This window comes from Grammomys surdaster, unplaced genomic scaffold, assembly GCF_004785775.1.
Source record: "Grammomys surdaster isolate TR1022 unplaced genomic scaffold, NIH_TR_1.0 100, whole genome shotgun sequence".
NCBI classification, from domain to species: domain Eukaryota; kingdom Metazoa; phylum Chordata; class Mammalia; order Rodentia; family Muridae; genus Grammomys; species Grammomys surdaster.
In genome coordinates this window covers 16,670,831-16,690,930 of record NW_021604579.1, presented here as the reverse complement: position 1 = coordinate 16,690,930, position 20,100 = coordinate 16,670,831, and the positions used below count along the sequence as shown (strand labels likewise).

The window sequence follows — 20,100 nt, the reverse complement described above, 5'->3', positions numbered from 1 at the left end:
AGAGAGACAGAGAGAGAGAGAGAGAGAGAGAGAGAGAGACAGAGAGAGAGAGACAGAGACATTAAAAAACATGTTCTTTAGGTGGGATTCTGTCACAGACTGCTTAGATGATGGAGGGTTTTTGTTTGGTTGGTTTTGTTTTTATGTTTAGGGAAAAGACTGTTCCCTTTCCTCCCTTAGAGGTGGCTTATTTGGGCTCTCACAGGAGATTGGGTAAGTCAGACAATGAAAGGGAAGTGAAGCAGAAAATTCTGATTTCTTTGGAGACTCAGTTGTATCATGTGTTGTTTGCTAAGAACAGACACGCAGTGTTTTTTGGGAAGCAGTCTGTGATGTTTTGCTAGAACAGAAGCTTGAGAGAACATGTGATGTTTGGAAAGGGTATAGATCTAACCCAACAGACAGTGGATCATGCTGTGTAAAACTGGTTAACCTTGCCACTCTTTGCTGGTCATTGTCATGACATCATAGAGAGAAGTGCACCAATGAAATGGTGGTGTATCTGGTGGCTTCTTGCTGCTTCCACAGACTCAGGTGATTGGCAAAGCCTCAAGGTGTCTTCTGGATCAAACTGTCATTGCTGATCATGAATGATGTTTTTGAGTGGATCAAGGTATCACTACTAAACTGAACTGCTGATATCCTGACAATTAAGATTGGAATCACCCCCAAGAACTATTTCTAAACAGGTCCACATCTTCCTTTGCCCTATTCAACTTTCCTTTTTGCTACTTCTGGTGGGCAGTTGGCTAGAAGGGAGGTTAAAGCATTTAAGTATACTTATTAAAATATAAGCCTATAGATTAGTCTCTAGTACCTGCTTGAAGCAGCCATCACAGACAATGGAATTTCGAAGTAATTTCATACATTTTCCTGTAGTTCAATTTTTTAAAAAAAGAAAAAGGGAATGCTAAAAGGTGCAACTCAAACGGGAATATTTTTCTTTCATTCCATATTGTTTTGTATTCTAATGGGGAATTCTTTGGACAGAATGTTAGTAGAAAACAGTACAAAGATGACACCTCTCCCTTGTTTCAAAATAGAAAATAATGAAGTTTTTTTTTCTCTCTTTCTGTTACAGTCATTGTCATTGGCCATGTTAGATCAAGATTCATCAGAGTGATGTGGAAATAAAAGAAGATTAACCACATAGAAGCAGAACAGTCCTTTAACCAGAACAAAAGAGGGCAGCAATCTCTCAGCAGGAGTGAAGACTGTGCACAGTGGGGTAGGGAGGTTGAGGACTTACAGGGCAGACCGGGAACTTTGGGTTGGAAGAGTTCATCTGCATGTCTGTTCCCCTGCAGCCATGAGTGGTAGATACTAAAGCGGTTGTAACATTGTTGATCACATCAGGAACTTCCTGGATCTAATATCCTGCCGAAGTTGTTAGCACTTTTCCTGTCTGGAGTTTCTCAGCCCACTTTCGGCTTTTAGATCACTAACCCTTCAGACCACATTCCCCTTCCACTTGCTTTTAATTATGAAGGGGCAACCTAGTACTGTCTCCCTCTTATGCTTGCATAGACAGTTGGGCTTTTTAAAATAATAATATTTGAACACATAAAACAGTGAGAATGTATTCACAGGCCTGGGAGGAGATGACAACCTCCCCCCACACACACACACTTCTGACTGATGTTCCACAGTAGCTGAATCACCGGACAGGAAGACGGGCAAATGGTGTTTACTAACACATCAGTTCAGGAAGAGGGAGCAAAACACAGGAACAGGAAGATGGCTTTCAGAAGACGTATTATGATAGGGCGCTTATTAAATAAACCTGAGTTCAAACATATCTCATCCTGGATAATTAAGTTACAGCATGCAGCCGTGCTGTGCTTGCTATTTCCAAACCAGTTCCTGCTTAGCTTTCTGAAGCTTTCCAGATAGTGTCAGTTGGGTATTTCCACTGCTGCAAACACCCAAGCCCCATGTTTCCTGTGTACTGTTCAAAACCTATATTGTTTAACAAATATTTGTTATGTTCTTACCATGTGTGCAATACTAAATTGTTTGAAAATGTTAATGCATTCCATCAGTGGCTCTGCCAATTGGAATCTGGATACCCAGATATTTCTGAGACTGATTAATGAGGGCTTTGCAGGTAACAGAAGGCCAGGCTGGCCTGACCTCAAGGGGTCATCTCCTACAGGGCTGGGCTACTATACTCTTTTTCTTCCTTTTTGCCCCACTCAGTTCTCATTCTTGTTCTTTTTCTTAGTATATCCTTTCTTTCCTCTCTGCATATTGGCATTTTTAGGCTATAGTTTCTTCAAGTACATAACTCCAGCCACAAGGAACTCCTGGCTTCTATTCTTACAGAGACGCTTTGGGAGCGCCAAGGAGCTCCAGCCAATCAGGATCCTGTTTGGCCTTAGATGTGCCAGATGTTGGTTTGGAGGTTGGTTATATTGGCTACTGTGTGGTCCTTTGCTACCCCAGTAGGTTCTTCTTCAGAACATGGAAAAGAACAGTGTTGTGAACAGAATAACACCATAGCAACAGAGTATCCCATTCCTGTGTTGCTACAAGCTATCCAGAATGAATATTTATTAGTTTTTAAAATGTATGTTTTATGTAAATATATATTGTCATTTCAATGCAAGTAAACTTTCAATTAAAAGAAGATAAAACACATGATCAGAGAAAAATCTGCAGATGAAAAAATAAAGTAGTCAAAATAATGTTTCAGTGGGCTACATGGCTTCCACCATTCCTCAGGATATGGCTGAAATGTTTTCTGGTGCACATTCTTCTGACTCCAAAGACTGCTTTCAGGTGCTTATCCATCCTGCATACCTGTACTGCTCTCTTATTTGCCCCAGTAGCAATTAATTCCTCCTCTGATTAACAAACTTCTCTTACTCTATCAGTGTTGTATCCTTCATGAGGGCAGGGTCTAGAGTTTAACATGTAAGCTATACAATGAGCACTCCATAGATGTTGATAAATAAAAGAAACTTAAAAGACTACATTTAGCTAGCCTATTCCCAGCTGTACATACCTGTGTCTGTCTTCAGTAGTCTCCCTAGTGTTCTACCATTTTGCTTCTGCTGCCCAGAAAATGGACTATGCAACCAGGAAAATCTGCCATCTATTTGCAGTTTCTTCAGTGGTAGGTAATCTATTTTTTTTTCAAGTTTATCTTCTTTAGATAGTTTCCCTAAGATACACTTCATAGTTCTGTACCTATCTTTATACTTGCTCTCATATGATAACTTAATAATTCTTTATATTAATCTCATGGAATATCATAAAAGAAGATACAGAAAGAATGTAAGCAATAGAAGAGGGAGAAGGACTGTGAAGGGCTATCTTTTGGGCATGGTACAGCCAGTCCAACCATGGTGCCACAGCAGCAGCAGCAGCTCCTTGCAATGGGTATGATTAAGATTAGGCCTGTCAGCAATCAATAATCAATGGAATGAGGCCAACAGAATCTCTGCTGAACTATTGGCTACTGGAGGACTCATGGGGAGAGGCAATCATTGTCTTCAGTTGTCTAGCCACTGAGGATCTTGAAGGCTCCAGTCAACAGTTCCAAACTCATTTCACAGATGACCCTGGTGTAATTCAGTCGACATCAAAACAAAGCAAAAGGCAGGAATTCGAGGAGGGGACTTGCACACGTGAAGTGTGTGAATAGAGGGGTATTATTGGTGGGAGGGAGATGAGAGCAGTTGAGTGGGGTCACAGTCGTCAGAATGTACTTGGTATGTTATGATATTGTCCAATAACAAGTTCAATAAAAGTCAATTTTAAAAATTTTCTTTTTAGGGCCTGGAGCAACAAGGGCTGCTGTTGTAGAAAATCTAGGTTTTACTCCTAACAGTCACACGGTGGCTCACAACTGTCTGTAATCCCAGACCCAGGGCATCTGATGCAAACACAGATTATTACAATTTACTTCTTGTAGACAAATATGTGTGAAAATGGGAAATGTACTGATAAACGAACAAGGCTGTTATCTCATGGCATACAAATTATGACTGTATTTCTTAAAGAAACTGCAGCTCTATTATGTGTATATAAAAGACTCGGACATAGAAAGCACAGTATAGTTCTCATTTGTGGAAAGTTCCTTTCTGTGTCCAAGGTGAGATTACAATGGTCTCTCGATTAATAATCATACTTGATTTCTGGTCAAAGATGCTGAATAAGAAAGTTGACAAACTAAAACCATGTTCATGTTCAAGAGAATAGTAAGAGAGGGTTTGCTGGCTCCATTCTGATTTTCTAGCACAGACAGCAAGAGAGCAAGAAAGTTCAAACACCTGTTTCTTGTTAGATGTCTTGTTAGATATCTGGTGTTCTGGTTTGAATGTGCAATGTCCCCTATAGACTCATATGAATTGGAAACTTCTAGTTCTTTGGAAAGTTAGTTATGTCAAATGATGTTTTGCTGAGGCATGCAAGTTAAATAATATCTTCCTAAAGGAAACACGTGAAACAGAGTCGTCCTGAAGCAGACACAGGTGAAATGGTGTTTAGATATAGCAGACACGTGAAAAGATTCTTGATGAAGGAGTATAACTATGACCCCACAGTGGGAAATGAGCACTGCCTTGGTTTGCTCTGTCTTGCTATTCTTCACTAAAGACATGCAGGTATTGGTTCACCTTACATAGCATTGTTGAGCTCAACTTGTGATAACTCCAACATTGAAAGAAACTCACCCAAGAGGTTCCTGTGGCAGTTGCCACTTCCACAGCCTTGTCTCAGGCCGATTGTCAAGGCTGGCAGTTTCTTCAGGATTGAACTACAATCTACTATTGAGCTACTACTTCCTGGTGTTTGCTTGTTGAAAGGACTGGACTGTAGCTCCTGGTTCATGCCATGATCTGCCTGCCTAGAGGACTGGTCTGCAGCTGCTGAATTGTATTTGGCATTTGCTATGGGACTTAACTGCTGTACCCCATACTGCAGTCACTGTACACTCTGCCATTATGGATTGTACACCCAAGAACTGCAAGCCAGAATAAACCTTCCCTTTCACTCTTCTTATTTTTGTCAGATACTTTGTCCCAGCAAAGGGACACATTTGTTTTATTTACTGTAACTTTGTTTCATACCTCATCTTTAAGATAGGGAGCTCTGTTGACCCACGCTATGAAATGGAAATTTCTGATTCTTTGGAGACTCAGTTGTGTCATGTGATATTTTTCTGGAAAGTGTTCTGTTAGAGGATATTTTTGCTGAACCCAACACATGGGAGGATGTTTTGCTGAGAACAGACACATGGTGTTTTTGTTGAAGCTGCCTGGAAAAGGGGCATGTGATATTTTGCTAGAGTGGACATTTGAGCAAACATGTGATGTTTGGAAAGGATATAAGTATAAGCCAACAGACAGTGGACATTTGTTCCCCTTGACAACCTTTGCTGGTATTTGCTGATGGTGCTCTGGCATTGGTTTGCCTTGCCTTCTTAGCTGATCATCATTTGTTGTGACTTTGTAGAGACAAACACTTCTCACAATATTCCAGTGGCTTCTTGCTGCTTTCTCAGACTTGGGCGATTGGCAGAGCCTAAAAGTTTTCTCTGGAATGAACCGTCATTGCTGATTTGTGAATGGTGTTTATAAGTGGATCAAGCTACCACTTATTGATTTGTTGATTTGGATGATCTGAACTGCTGATATCCTGACAACAAAGATTGGAATCACCTCAAAGAACTATTTGTAAACAGGTCCATATACTCCTTTGCCCTATTAACCTTTCCTTTCCACCATCTCTAGTGGGTGGTGGGCTAGAAGGTAGGTTAAAGCATTTTAAGAATCCTTATTAAACTAGACTTTGGAAAATATAAGGCCACAGTGCTGTCATTCACCTGAGAAAGTCAGGTGGTAGAGAGGATAGGATGATGTATGCTCCACAGCTACATGAATGAAGATCATACTATACCATGAAAACCACTGAAACCATAAGTAGACTAGTGTTCAGTGAGTGTTTGTGGAACATGTTCTATGTGTCAAACATACATTGACTTTCTTTTATGTTTGTTTTTGCTTTTTGTTCAAGACGGGGGTTTCTCTGTATTCCTGGTTATTCTGGAACTGCCCTTGTCGACCAGGAGGCCTTGAACTCAGATTCACTTGCCCCTGCCTCCCAAGTACTGGGACTAGAGGTATGCACAACCATACCTGGCTATGCATTGACATTTGCAGAGCATGTTCTACGTCTCAAATGTGTTAACATCTGTGGAATGCACTCTTCATCTCAAGCCTACATTAGGGTTTGCAGGAATTACTTCTTCCTCTCGTTATTGTATAAATATTTCATGAATGTCTATTATGAACAAACTAGTTCATTTCTCCATAGTTTAAAGACATAGCAGTGAACTTCTATAGTGTCTTGAGCAAAGAAATTGCAGTAACAACGGTGATGGAAGTGAGGTGTTTTTCTCCTAGTTTTGACCTAAAAGCCTGTTTACTGATTCTACCCACTTTATTTCTTCAGAGAAATCAGACTCCAGTTACATTTTGAAGGTAGAACTGAATAGCATCCTAGTTTTTCAGATAGTTCATGAATCTGGAGCCTGAGTATAAGTCAGACTATAAAGCCCAAGTATTAGAAATTACCTTGGTGAGCCACTCTGTGTATTTAAAGGACACAAGAGAATTTTAGGTAGGAAATGCCCATCATGTTTCATTGGCCAATTAAGGACAAGCAGCTCCTTAGCTGAGCTGTGTGGTCTCTCCATGTGACATTGATAGAGATACATGTGACCCTTAACTGATCCAACCATCTTAAACAAGGGAGCCAGTGCAAAATCTTTAGTATAGTTTCCAGATAAGCAAGTTACAAATTCATTAACTAAAATGTGGTGGAAAGAACTGATGATAATCAGGGAAGCTAATAGTTGCTTTTCAAATATCCTGGAAGCATTCAGCAGAGATAACACTGACAAGCTATGGCCAGGCTTTTTGAGAGATTTGTTTTGGTCTGTGAACCTCTGGGGGCATTTCTCTTTGCAGTTCATTAAAAATGGTAAGGAGAATGAGCATGGTGCTTGGAATTATCACAGGAGAAAAATGAAGTAAATAGAAAACACAATACTCTGCAGAAAAAATAAACTAAGCAGAGAGTTATGTGGATTGGCCTAAAGAGATCCAGTACAGGAGTCACGGCTTTATATTTCTACTCATTAGATCTCTGTCCTTTCCTGCTCTGCCTCTTGAGCCTGGGCATCAGTGTGTGTGTGTGTGTGTGTGTATGTATGCATGAGTGTGTGTGAGTACATGCATGTATTTCTTTCCTTTTTAAAAGAATGATTTATTTTTATTTATATGAATACACTGTAGCTTTCTTCAGAGACACCTGAAGATGGCATCTGATCCCATTACAGATGGTTGTGAGCCACCATGTGGTTGCTGAGAATTGAACTCGGGCCCTCTGGAAGAGCAGTCAGTGTTCTTTACCACCGAGTTGTATCTCCAACCCCTGTATGTGTTTCTTGTACAGGAACTAACTCTGATTGCCAGTAACAAGACCTCTCATAAGAAACAATTTACTCTTATAGAGGGAAGCATATCACCACCTGGAAAACTTCAAACTAAGTGTTAGATCAAAGTAGTACTTCACCTTTAATTTCCTTTATTGTTTATGTTTAGAAACCATGATCAGGGTGAGTTACATTCTTTGATCTTCTGCTTTGTTAACTTCGCACAGTTACCTTTCTCTTTCTTGTACCACACACTGGTAGTCAGGAAGGCATGCTGAGAATTATTTCCCAGTCCTGCTGTGAAAGCTCACCACTTTGAAAAATAGATATGGAGACATTGATACGTTACCATTCTGAGATTCTACAAAAGTTTGGGAAATATGCAAATAAATCATGCAGGCATTCATGAGATTATAATTGCTTTCAAATATCAAGAATATTCAATAAACAGTTGATGAAAAATTAAAAGGTATCTTAGCAGAGGCAAATTACCAAAACAGTAGAATCTTGCTGTGTGTCTTAGTCTGTAATAAAAGCACCAGTGGACTGTTTGCTTCTTTATAAGACTTGAACGCAAGGAATCAATACTGAACTCTCTTCTTCTTCTTCTTCTTCTTCTTCTTCTTCTTCTTCTTCTTCTTCTTCCTCCTCCTCCTCCTTCTCCTTCTTCCTCTCTCTCTCTCTCTCTCTCTCTCTCTCTCTCTCTCTCTCTGTATGTGTATGCATACACATTTGGTTGTGAACAGGAATGTTCTCTCTCTGTGTGTATGTGTATGCATACACATTTGGTTGTGAATAGGAATTTATTTAGTGATTTATTTATTTTTATTTTTTAAATCAAATCATAATTTTTACTCATTCACACAGGGGTTATATACACAAAAAGGCAGGACATGGGGAAGGGGATGACACCGGAGCATGGGTGTTCAGGGGGAGTACAGATATCTTTCAGAACAGGCTGGGTGAAGGTGAACAGAAATTTTTAAAGGTAATTCCCCACTCTTTATCCACTGAGAAACTGAATAATTCTTAATGAAAAATTCCAGTGAAATTTACTCATGCCTCCTCCTGAAAGTATAGGCAAGACTGTAACCCTCAAGTTTTAAATCTATGGGTCATCATTAAACTTTCCTTATTAGCCTATTGCCTATGCAGGTTTGTGACCCGGCCCACACTGCCCCACATTTGCGACCAGGTGCTCCAGTCTGCGGGGGTCAGTCAACAGAGTCTAGCAAGAGAGAGAGTGGGGATGGAGGGGCAAGAAAGGTGAAGAATGGAGACAAGACAGAGTCTGTTCAAGTCTGGTTTATTGAAAGGAAATCATGGGTATATATAAGCACAAGCAGGGACATGCAGCTGAAGAAACTTTACCACATGTGCATTGCAGCTGGAGCACTAAACAGCAAAACAAGATATGTGAGAAAAACAAGATGTTTATCAGACTGTGCTCAGCTGTTGTAGGCTGTTGAAAAATAAGTCTCTTGTCAGTGTATATGGCCTGAGATGGCTGCAAAGATGATAGCAGCTTTCTGCTAGGACTTGGCTCCCAACAGGTTTGTATAGATGCTTAAATCCACATTTCTTTCCATACTTGCCTTTAACTGTTATTGATACAGTCCCTAAGTCCTGTGAGTCTTGTAAGTCATTAACCTGTTCTACAGCCACTGTCTGGTAGGGTCCCACTTCTGAAGACTATTTCTAATGTCATTCTTTATTGTTGACCTTGGAGTAAATTCATAAACAACTCCTTCTCCCATAAACTGTACAGACAGCACTGAGTGCTACAACTACCAAGAGTCACAAATCACTCAGGCTTACTACAAATACAGAAAGTAAACTAGAGCAATAAAACTGAGAAAGCAAATAACATTTTCAATATTCTTTCCATGTCAAGAATGTTAATATTCTTTCTAAACTGTTACAGTGGTTTATGTGCATATGTCTGGACATTCAAATCCCAATGGCTTGTTACTAGAACATTTTAACCTGACAGAGTAATTCCAATTCATTTGTCCTGGTTTGCTTTCTGTTGCTGTCATAAACACCATGACTAAGAGAAACTTAGGGAGAAAGAGTTTATAGGTTGTAATCAGTCACTGAGGGAAGCCAGAGATGGCACCATTCCACATCCAACATCAATCAAGAAAATGCCCCACAAACTTGTCCACAGGCCAGTCGTATGGCTAGAAGTCCTCAATTGAGGTTTCCTTACCCCAGGTGACTCTTAAGTTGTGTCAAGATGGCAAAAGTTAAGCAGCACAGCATTCCTCCAAGAGACCATTGTTCTGGAGAATAAGTAAAAGATGGGATGCTTATCATTCACTTTCAAGGGTGTCCATCGTTACCTCTAAAACCCTGAAGAATGGGACACAAGCAGTATACTTAAGATTTAACTGGCCTACCCTGTCTCCTTATGAGAATAATAAGCATAAACTCTTTAAAGACAACTTAAGTGTTTTCCAAAGGAACAGCAGAGAGTTGAGTGTGGACTAGGGTAAAGTTCAAAATATTGGTTCAGGAAATATCAAAAGGGTACACAAAGCATGCCTCTTTTGACTCCACATGGTGCCCTCTTATTGTGAAGTTTTGAAATCATAAAGAGCTAAAAACCCTTGTCTCCTCTGAGGTCTGCTCCAGCCCGCACACATGGGATAGCTCCCTTCTTGCTGTATTATTGCTGTACCTATTGGACACCAACTCTTTTCCACTTGTAGCTTTCTATTTAAGTATCAGTTTCCACTCACTACTCATCGCACCCTTCCAGCTACAGTCAGATCAAGGAAAGTATATGCACCTAAAGTGTCTCATCAGTAGATGGCCCACACCTGGAGCTGGACATGGCCATGTCAAACGGACCCATGTGTTATCGATCTGTGGTTGAGTATGCTTGTAACCCTGATTAGAAAAGCCTTTACCTGTTAACACTAACTCTGTGAAACCTTACCTAACTCTGGACAGTATGAACAAGTTAGATTCCTTTGATCCTCGTGTTATGAGAACTTGGTTCTGGTTGACTCAATGCAATAAGTAAATGGCTATAAAATAATAAGCTTAGTAAATTTACAAAATACGCACACAACTTAAACTGTTTTAAGCATGTTATATTTTTAAGAAAAAGAGTTCTTGTATTAGCTAATATTTGAAACACACACAGAGGTGTGTTTATTTGAACAAATAGACTAGTTTAATACTTTTTTATTTTAAACATCGATAATAGATTTTTGTCCTTCTTTTAAATTGTTCATTATGGAATGTGAAGTAAGAACACAAAAATATCCATGTGTATTTTCTCATGAAATGAGTAGTTAAACTTGTTAAATTGATTTCCTGGCCAAATAAACTGACATTCCTCCCACATACTGTTTAAGATTATGAAGAATGCAATTTGTGTTCATTTCAATTAAATTATAATTCCAACAAACATTTTTACAACAATCATGTTTTATAGTGAGCCACTTTAAACACAATTTTTCAAACCATTAGACAGTTTGGGTACTCGTACTAATGTTCAGTTGCTTTTTGGAGTCAGACAGTGGATTAACATAATACTAGCCAACATAGACTAAAATCTAACTGGTCCTAACATATGCCTGTAGAATGTGCTACTATGTGGGGACATGGTTTTCACAAGTACATTTGAACTAGTGTCCAACCATAGATGGTTACGGCATGAAACACTCCTTAGTAATCTAAGAGAATTTAGATCACACAAGCATGTTTGCTGCCCATAACAATATTTATAATATGAAGAAATTAACATAACCTTTAGTTGACTGCCTCCAGAATAAACCACAACATTCAACCAGAAAGTCAAGTGAGAGATGGAAGTTGAACTCACCCAAACTCTTTTGAAGTCTAGCTAGGGCAGGACTTCAAGGGAAACCGATAATTCTGAATTTCTTCATTACAAAAGAGAAGACTTCAAACCTGTGAATATTGTGGTTGTTTTAATGTTAGCTTGCCACACCATAAAATCACCTCAGGAGGGAATGATACAGGACAGTTCATGCCATTTGTGGGTAGCACCTTCTTTGAAAAATCCTCTGAGACTCAAATATATTTACAAATATCTAGGCCATATAGCTAGGCATGTTTTCCCTATGCTGGTTTATAATTTAATAATCCCATTATTCTATCCTAAATTCTGCTATTCTAAGTGGCTGTTAGCCTGGTCTTATAGTTACATGTGACCATCTTCCTCTAGGTATAGGACAAATCCTCCCAAGCTTGGCTCTATCCCTGAGTCCTTTTCTGCTTATTAGATGTCCTACCTTCTATTTCCTGCCTCAGTTATAGGCCAATCAGCTTTAGTTGACAGGTGTTGCATTCATACAGCTTGTAAGAGATTTTCGCTATATGGATACATCATGTGCTTTAGGGAAAGACATAATACTATTACTGGGTTAAATGAACACAGCAATAAAATTATTTGTAATGTCTTATTGCTGTACCCATGTGTGATGGTTTGAATGAGATGCCCCACACAAGTCTCAGGCATTTGAATATGTAGTAGTCCTCAGTGGGTTGTGATTTGAATTGGATTAGAAGATGTGGATTTACTGGGTGAAGTATGTCACCAGGAGGCAGGGTTTGAAGTTTCATAAGATACATGCCATTTTGAGTTAGTTCTTTTGTTTTGTGCTTTGAGTTGACTGCCACTTCTGTTCTGTCATCATGAACTCTAAACTTCTGGAACCATAACTACTTTTTTTTTCTTCTTTAAGTTGGTCATGATTTTTCATCACAATTGTAAAAGTAACTGAAACAGCATAGGTCAAGGTGTTGCTGTACTCTCGTCAGAGAAGCTGCTTCTTGCAGTAGATGATATTTATCACAGAAAACCACAACTGGCAAACATGCAGAAAAGAAGAGACTTTAGACTGTTTAGCCCTAAATGATATGTCTCTATCAAACCCTCATCAAGACTCAGGGAATCTATGTAGAGGAGGGGTAAGAAAGGTTGTAAGATCATGGAGAGAGTAGATAACTTCAAGAAAACAGTATCTCCAGATACCCCAGGCAAGGAGCACATTTGAACTCACAGAGACTGGGACAGCATGCACAAGACCTGCAATATCTCATGCCAGACAAAAATACCAGAATGGAGGAGGGGAGAGGGAAGTTCTTACCCACCCACTCCCCCAGCTAAATAGCTATTGACATTTGATTGCCTGGATAGTGAAAGTCAGTTTCTTCAGTGGAGTGACTGATCACTCTCCATGGCAGGCCGGTGCTCAGAGTTTATCATTCAACACAGATTAGACTCAATGAATTTTAATGATAGAAACACACACACATACACACAAACACACACATGTGCGGGGCGCGCGCGTGTAGTCGTCTCGACGGCGAAACCATACACACACGCACACACACACACACACCAGAATCCTTCCGTAGAAACACGTTTATTTCCCTAAACCAAAATGGTGGCAGAAGACGACCCCCAGCCCTGGGAAAAGCCCTTATGTACCCTAGAGCGGCGATCACCTCTGATTGGCTGTATATTCGTTGCGCGCCAAACGCCGTGGGATGGGCTTAGCTTTGGCGGGCTTTACCAAGGCACATGCGCACTTTATTTGTTTACTAGGAAGAAGTATGGCTGACAGCGCCATCTAGCGATGGCGGACTTTGCCAGCACCTGCCGCGGCTCCCAACATCTGCCCCTTTTTTGTTCTAAAAAACAGAGGGTGGTGCTCAAATGTTTGAGGCTTTACAGGGTGCCTATACCAGAAGCCCTAGGGTGCAGCGGCTGAGGAATCTGTCTACTGGCCATTTCTTTCTTGTTTTGTTAAACAGGCACTGGCCAATGTCCCGTGTCTAGGCTGACTGACATTTCTCCACAGCCAGCACCAAAGAATGGTGAGCTCTCTGGCTAGGCTACGAGGGTCGCGCACCCACACCTGGCATTCTCAGAATGTGCGCCCCAGGTAGTGGTCACTCGTAATGCCTGTCACCGGGTAAAATCACCATTCGTGGTGTACCTCTGGCATATGAGATCAGCTTATTCCCGTCGTTGGGACCAATTGGCAGCCGGCCTGGAGACAAAAGGATGGAGTTATCTAACTGGCTGTTCTTGGCCTGTCTAGTGTGGTACCGGTTATGACTCAAACCCATGGTCGATCGAGCGAATTCCATCTTGGGGGAATAAGCGTTCAAGAACCAACAGTTTAAGACCGTCTCCCTTACCCTACCAGGTGCAATGGAAACGAGTCCTCTGGGTGCAAGGGCTAAGGGGAACAGAAAGAGATGCAAACACCCATCCCTGTGCAATGGAGTCATCTCCTAGGGGTGCAAGGGCTGTTTGTCTCAAAATTCAGGTACCACAGCTATACAGACAAGGATCAACCAGGCCAAGACTCCTCACTGACCCAGTGTAATGGGCAAATCTTCTGGGGTGCAACGCTGATGGCCTAACATTTAGCACCACCACTCGTGGGGGGGAGACTGCTTATAATTGAGGCAGTGATAACCACACTGCAGGGGAAGCCCCTAGTACTTTGGAAGCGCCTATGCAAAAATAGCCTTGTCAAGATTTTGTTGAGCTCTGAGTTTGCAACCAACCAAGGATAAATACTAATCCACAACTTAGGGTATACCAAACAGGCCTACTCCCACCCACTTAAAAAAGGGAAGAAAAGGAAAAGAAAAGAAGAAAGCTGAAGAATTCTAGGAGGACAGTCCCTCAGTCAGGGACAGATCCACGCGCTTCGAGTTGATGTTCACCACAGCTGCTCTCAATTTTCTGAGTGTCTCACTGAAGTTTTCTGAGCAGTTTCCTGTAAGATACTGAAACAATTTTCTGGACAGATTACTTACACGAGTAAAGTTTTTATACTGTACACTGGTGACGTAAAGTGTACCCAGTTTTCTCTCATATCTCAATTGGGCTAATTGAAAGAGGATATCTAATCTCTCTCTCACTAAATCAAGGCGTTGATTAAGGATCATTAGCCCGCCTTTTAGTTGGGTACTGGCGGAGGTTTGAAGGTTAACAGTCTCTACCACTGTGGCTGACAATTGGGGGTAGTGCCCACCTGAACAGAAGTTGACATAGCAATCTCAGTGGCAGTGGCGGTAACGGCACTAATTAATATCGTCGTCACTATGGCTGCAGTTATACCAAAATCTCTTTTTTGTCTAAATAATGACAGAGTGGAAGGAGTCTCCACGGGGATGGGAACCCATCGCGTGACTCTGGCAACCATAGTGCGAGTGAATCTTTAGAATTCCAACACTGGGACATCCAGCAGGTTTTATTGGTACAATTCTTAAAGGTGGAATTTGATAAAATAAACAAAAATACTAGGAACCTGTATCCCTTGGATCAGTACAAGGGCTATCATCAGAGCCTGGAGGGTCTGTCTGGGTGTCACTTTCCAGTATCGCGAGTCGCCTGCTCTGGTAGCCAAAATGGATTGTCTTCTTCCTGTGGAAAGACAAAGCGCTCCCCTGGCTTTTATTAAAATGGAATCTGGACTTTTTCATTGTCCGGTCAAGATGTCTTTTTATTTGACCATTTCTTTTGGCCTATCAAGCTGAAAATGAGGTTTTAGCCAATTAATCTCTGTTAACAACTTTTGAGAATCACTTTTCTGGAGCAACAAGTACTCTAAAATCTTAAAGCTCGTTGTACTAGAGCAAGGGCTTGTGGAAAACTCTTTTAGAGAGATCAGCCAATAAAATATACAACGAATAATATATATTGAGAGATTTAAACGCTTTAACCTTTTGTATTAAAGCAACAACAAATTTTTTAAGGCCATTAATTATTCTTTGAGGCAAGCTTTTTTAATGAATGGCTTTATGGGCTCTCAAAAATCACAAGCAATTTCACTTAATGCAAACCTCTCACCTTTACCAGGAGGTAAAGGAACTGTATAGAACAATCTTTTAAATCTATAATAATTTTTTATATGCATTTACTTGAATGGCAGCTGGAGTAGGCAAGTCAGGCTGTAGTGCCCCATTAGTCTTATAAATCTTAAATTTGAACTTTCTCTGTGTAGCCCTGGCTGTCTTGGAACTCACTCTGCAGACCAGGCTGGCCTTGAACTCAGAAATCTGCTTGCCTCTGCCTCCCAAGAGCTAGGATTAAAGGCGTGCATCACCACCGCTCTGGCTCTAGTGTTTTTTGATTAATTGAATAACCAACTCTTTTTAGCTGAGTGAGGTATCAGATAAAGCCAAGCTGAAGGCAATCTTGTCCTCTAATAATTGTTAATTAGCCCCAGTATCTATCAATCTTTCAAAACCCTTTTTCTTTTAATTATTAATTTAAGATTAGGTTTTTAGTTACTGATAAGACCCAATACACATCAGAGGAACCAAAGCCATTTTGTCTCCTATTACACTCTACAATTTTGGCCTGGCCCAAAAGCTGTTTTGAATTTCTTTTGAGTCTGAGGCTGACACCTCCCTAAGGAACAAGCAAGGCAATAAACAAATTCTAGAGAACACCCTTTTTGAGGCGGGACAGGACAGAAGGAATGTCTGAAATCCAAGCTCTTGTCTCAACTACTCTGTTATAGTCTTAATTTAAATGTAAATGTTTTAATCTTGGCCTATATCCTGAGGCCTGGCCCAAGGATTATCCTTCTTGCACCAAGGACAGGTGTGTCAGGTAACCTTGGTCACCTGGCTGTTGTTTAAGCCTCTGTTCCTGGGACAGTCACTTTAAAAACTATCTAAATTTCCACATTTAAAACACTCCCCATCTCTATGGCTCTGTGCAGTTATGGCCAGACCCTGATTGTATGAGGGTGCAATTTCATTGCAAAGACAAGTATCTAAGTCTGTCTTTGCTTGTATGATTTGAGGGCTGTGTGGGCAGTTCAACCTGATTAATATCACACTGACCTTGTCTTACAAGCACGTTAAGATCTCAGTCTGTGTGTCTTAATTTAAATGTAAACGTTCTTAATCTCTAGCAGGACAGCACTGTATCACAACTTGTTTTAAATATTTTTATTTAACTCTACTTGCTGTCCCCCCCCCTTTCTATCACATGGGCGAATCAAAAAATTTTTTTTAAACTCAAGATTACAACTGCCAACTGCAGCCAATGGAATACTGGCAGTTTAACAAAATTTTTAAATTTCTTTTGTAACATTAGCGTGTAACCATTAATTTTGAGAAGCAAAAGCAAAACTAATCCAAACAATCTATCTTCTCTAAAATCAACACCAAGCAGACCACCCCTATGCTACAAAGTTTTGCTGCTAATTCTCTACACATGAATGCATGAAGCAGCTTTTAATCTCATTGAAGAGACATTGGTCTAAAATCTTACTTTCTATATACCTGGTTTCTGAACGACTCTAACACTGAGCTAGTTCCACGCCACCTTTCGTTATCAAAGTTGTAAATTTTTAATTACACCCAATAATTTAAGCCAATAGTCTATAACCAAGACATGTAGAACATTTTTATACTTTTAAAACCAATCCGAAACAACAATGAAATGGCTATATATCTTATTTTTAGATCAAACAAAATTTCTTGTCTTTCTAGCTGTAATTTCAAGAGAAAAGCACCTTGTCACAGAGGTTTTTCTAGGACAAAACGACTCTTAGCTTCCTTATAAAACCCAAAATGCTGCTGGTCTCTTTTAAAAGCAGCTTATGTCAACCTCAATTCCTGAAAAGACCTTTTTAGCTCCCAAAGGTTGGATCAAGCAGTTTTAACGATCTTTCTTTTTGAACACGTAACAAACACAGAACATTTAGACAACGAAACAAAAGGCAAACACAAACACGTGGACATTGGTGTGCCAAGGACAAGCGACAAGGAAGGACTCTAAGAACTACAGAGAATTTCAGGACTCTCTCGAATTCTCTGCTTCTAGATGAACTCTGAAATAGCCTTTTCATTCTTTTTGCTGACACAGCTCAGAGAGAGGGCACCTGTATTTTTTAAAAACTCTTTCTCTCTCTCTCATATTTAAAATGTAACTTTTTGTCTCGTTCATTGGAGATGTAGCGGGCAGCTAATTTAACACTTCAATACCCTGCTTTCTAATTCTTTTTAACCCTGCTCTTCCCGCCTGAAGCAGTTTTTAGGCTGCAGGCAATTTAGAATTCTCTTGACCTATGTTTCGCTGTCACCTCCTAGGCAAAATCGGCACTGGGCCAATTCCTCATTCGCCTAGACTGTCTCCCCCAAACCACTCTTCTTGTAAACACAGCCTCTAATTGACCCTCACTAGCTCCAGCACTCGGTCTCGCGGCGGCGGCCGGCTGGCATCTATCCTCCCCATCCCTCTCTCCATCTGAGTCCTCTGACTCGGAAGTTAGCCCCTCCGACTCAGAGCTATCACGCCGTAAAAAGCCCGGCTCCTTTACCAGATACAGAGGTTTCTTTCTGAGGCTTCTTGTTCTCCCGTCTCTCCCAAGAGCGTTCTTTCTCTCATCTCTCATCCCCGTGAATTGGTTCTCGGGGAGGCCTGATTTCTTAAATACGTCTTTTTTCCCTTTTCCTTTCTGAATATTTAAGCGCTTCCATTTCTCTGTCTCTGTTTCTGACATGCTGACCTGTAATCCATTTTCCACTCCCCGAGCGGCCACGAGGACCAAAGGGAAGAAAACTAAGGCTGCTAACACCATAGCGAAAGCCTCTAAGGTTCCTGCCAACTGGGGAGGGAAGTGAATCAAATCAAATCGAGACATATCTTTCAGAGAACATTACCCCGTTCTACGGTTCTGGATTCACTCCACGCGTGGATGGGAAGCGGCGGAGGGTCTTCTGAAAACGTGCCGGCGATGGTAATTTCTCCCGGGTTTTTCGGCACCAAATGTGCGGGGCGCGCGCGTGTAGTCGTCTCGCCGGCGAAACCATACACACACGTGCACACACACACACACACACACCAGAATCCTTCCGTAGAAACACGTTTATTTCCCTAAACCAAAATGGTGGCAGAAGACGACCCCCAGCCCTGGGAAAAGCCCTTATATACCCTAGAGTGGCGTAATCACCTCTGATTGGCTGTATACTCGTTGCGCGCCAAACGCCGTGGGATGGGCTTAGCTTTGGCGGGCTTTACCAAGGCACATGCGCACTTTATTTGTTTACTAGGAAGAAGTATGGCTGACAGCGCCACCTAGCGATGGCGGACTTTGCCAGCACCTGCCGCAGCTCCCAACACACACACACTCACACAGAGAGAGAGACACATACACACGACGGGGTAGAAGGAGGGTTGGGTTTGATAAAGGGAGAAAAGGAGTGAGAGAGAAAATGAAATTTGGTATAAGGGATATATGGGGGAAGTTAGAAGAGGGAGATGAATATGATCAAAATATGGTGAATGAAATTATCAAACAGTACATGCAAACATTATTTAAAAAAGAACTATGATGTCCCCTGGAAACTAATCAAAGAAATCTTAAATAAATAGAAGGACATTTCTCATTCATCTTTTGGAAAACAGTTTTATTAATGATGTCAGTACTCAAACTAGTCAATACACTTCATTCTTCTAGATGTCAAAATTCTAGCTGTCTTTTTTACTGTTGTTTGGAAGCTGTTAAGTTGACTTGAAAATGAATGAAAATGCAGAGGTACAGAATTTTTTTTTTTTTAAAGAACAAGGCCACACATTTCAGAATTCTAAACCTTACCATAAAGCACAATGATGACCAGCATGATACTGGTATAATGGTATAAATATGGATTTATGAAATAGATTTTGAATTCCAGCAACAATTTCTTGCATTTATAGTTAAATTGCTATTAACAAGGGTGATAAAGAAAATGCTATGAGAAAAGAATAATTCTTTTAACAAATGATAATAGAACAACTGTGTATCCACAGACAATAAAGCTGGCTTAATTAACTCAAAATGTATCCTACCCGAAAATAAAAGTAAGTCTAGCTAAACTTATAAAGCTGTCAGATAAAAGTTGGAGAGTAACTTTGTAATGTAGATTAATGGATAGTTTCTTAGATCAGGTGTGAGATAACACAAAGATAAATGAAAAAAACTAAATTGGGCTGTCATCAGTCACGCATCTTCTGTATCTCTGGGTCACATGGGTCCTAGAAGCTGCTTCAGTGTGAATTAGTGAAGGAGAAAATGTGGAATGAGAAAGAAAATAGGCTCTGTTTCCAAGAGAGAAGGAGAAGTGGATATGTGGATATTGAGAAATTTACAAAAGAACTGAGTAACAGGTCTGCTGAGATATGCAGAGAATTAGGATGACCCAGAGAAGTGTAAGACTAGCACAGCACAGTTTTGTCTGTGCAGTTCTGGAAAGAGTGAGGGAAGGCAGAAAAATCCAAGTCAGTCACATGTGAAGAGAGATTGGCAATTGCACCCTCAGGAAAGCCATAGCTCTCACAGACTCCTCCAACAACTGTGGGTTTGGAGGGACTCTTTCTCCAGCAGATGGGTCAACAGAGGAAAGGAATCCTCTAACCTATGACAAGTCTGAGTATCATTTTTGATGGAGAACCTGTTATTTGAATTTGAGATACTTTGGAGGGCCTGAAAAAGGAAACAACCACAGAATTGGAGCCTGAATTTAACCTGCCAGAAAGCTAAATGCTGCCCTTGGAACCAGTTGTGTTGGGCAGGATCAGATGTTGACAGGATCCAAAGGGTAAACAGCAGGGGGCTCAGCTCAGGTGGTGAATTACATAGGGGCAGGGAACT

At 40.7% G+C, this 20,100-nt stretch overlaps 1 long non-coding RNA gene across 1 annotated transcript in view; it reads left to right on the top strand.

The window, feature by feature from the left end:
• LOC114639526 overlaps positions 1-2,025 on the top strand; it is a 3,820-nt gene extending 1,795 nt beyond the window's left edge. The window contains exon 2 of the long non-coding RNA XR_003714019.1: positions 1,082-2,025. This is a non-coding gene — a long non-coding RNA (uncharacterized LOC114639526). The remainder of the gene's footprint in view (positions 1-1,081) is intronic.
• Positions 2,026-20,100: the final 18,075 nt, after the last annotated feature.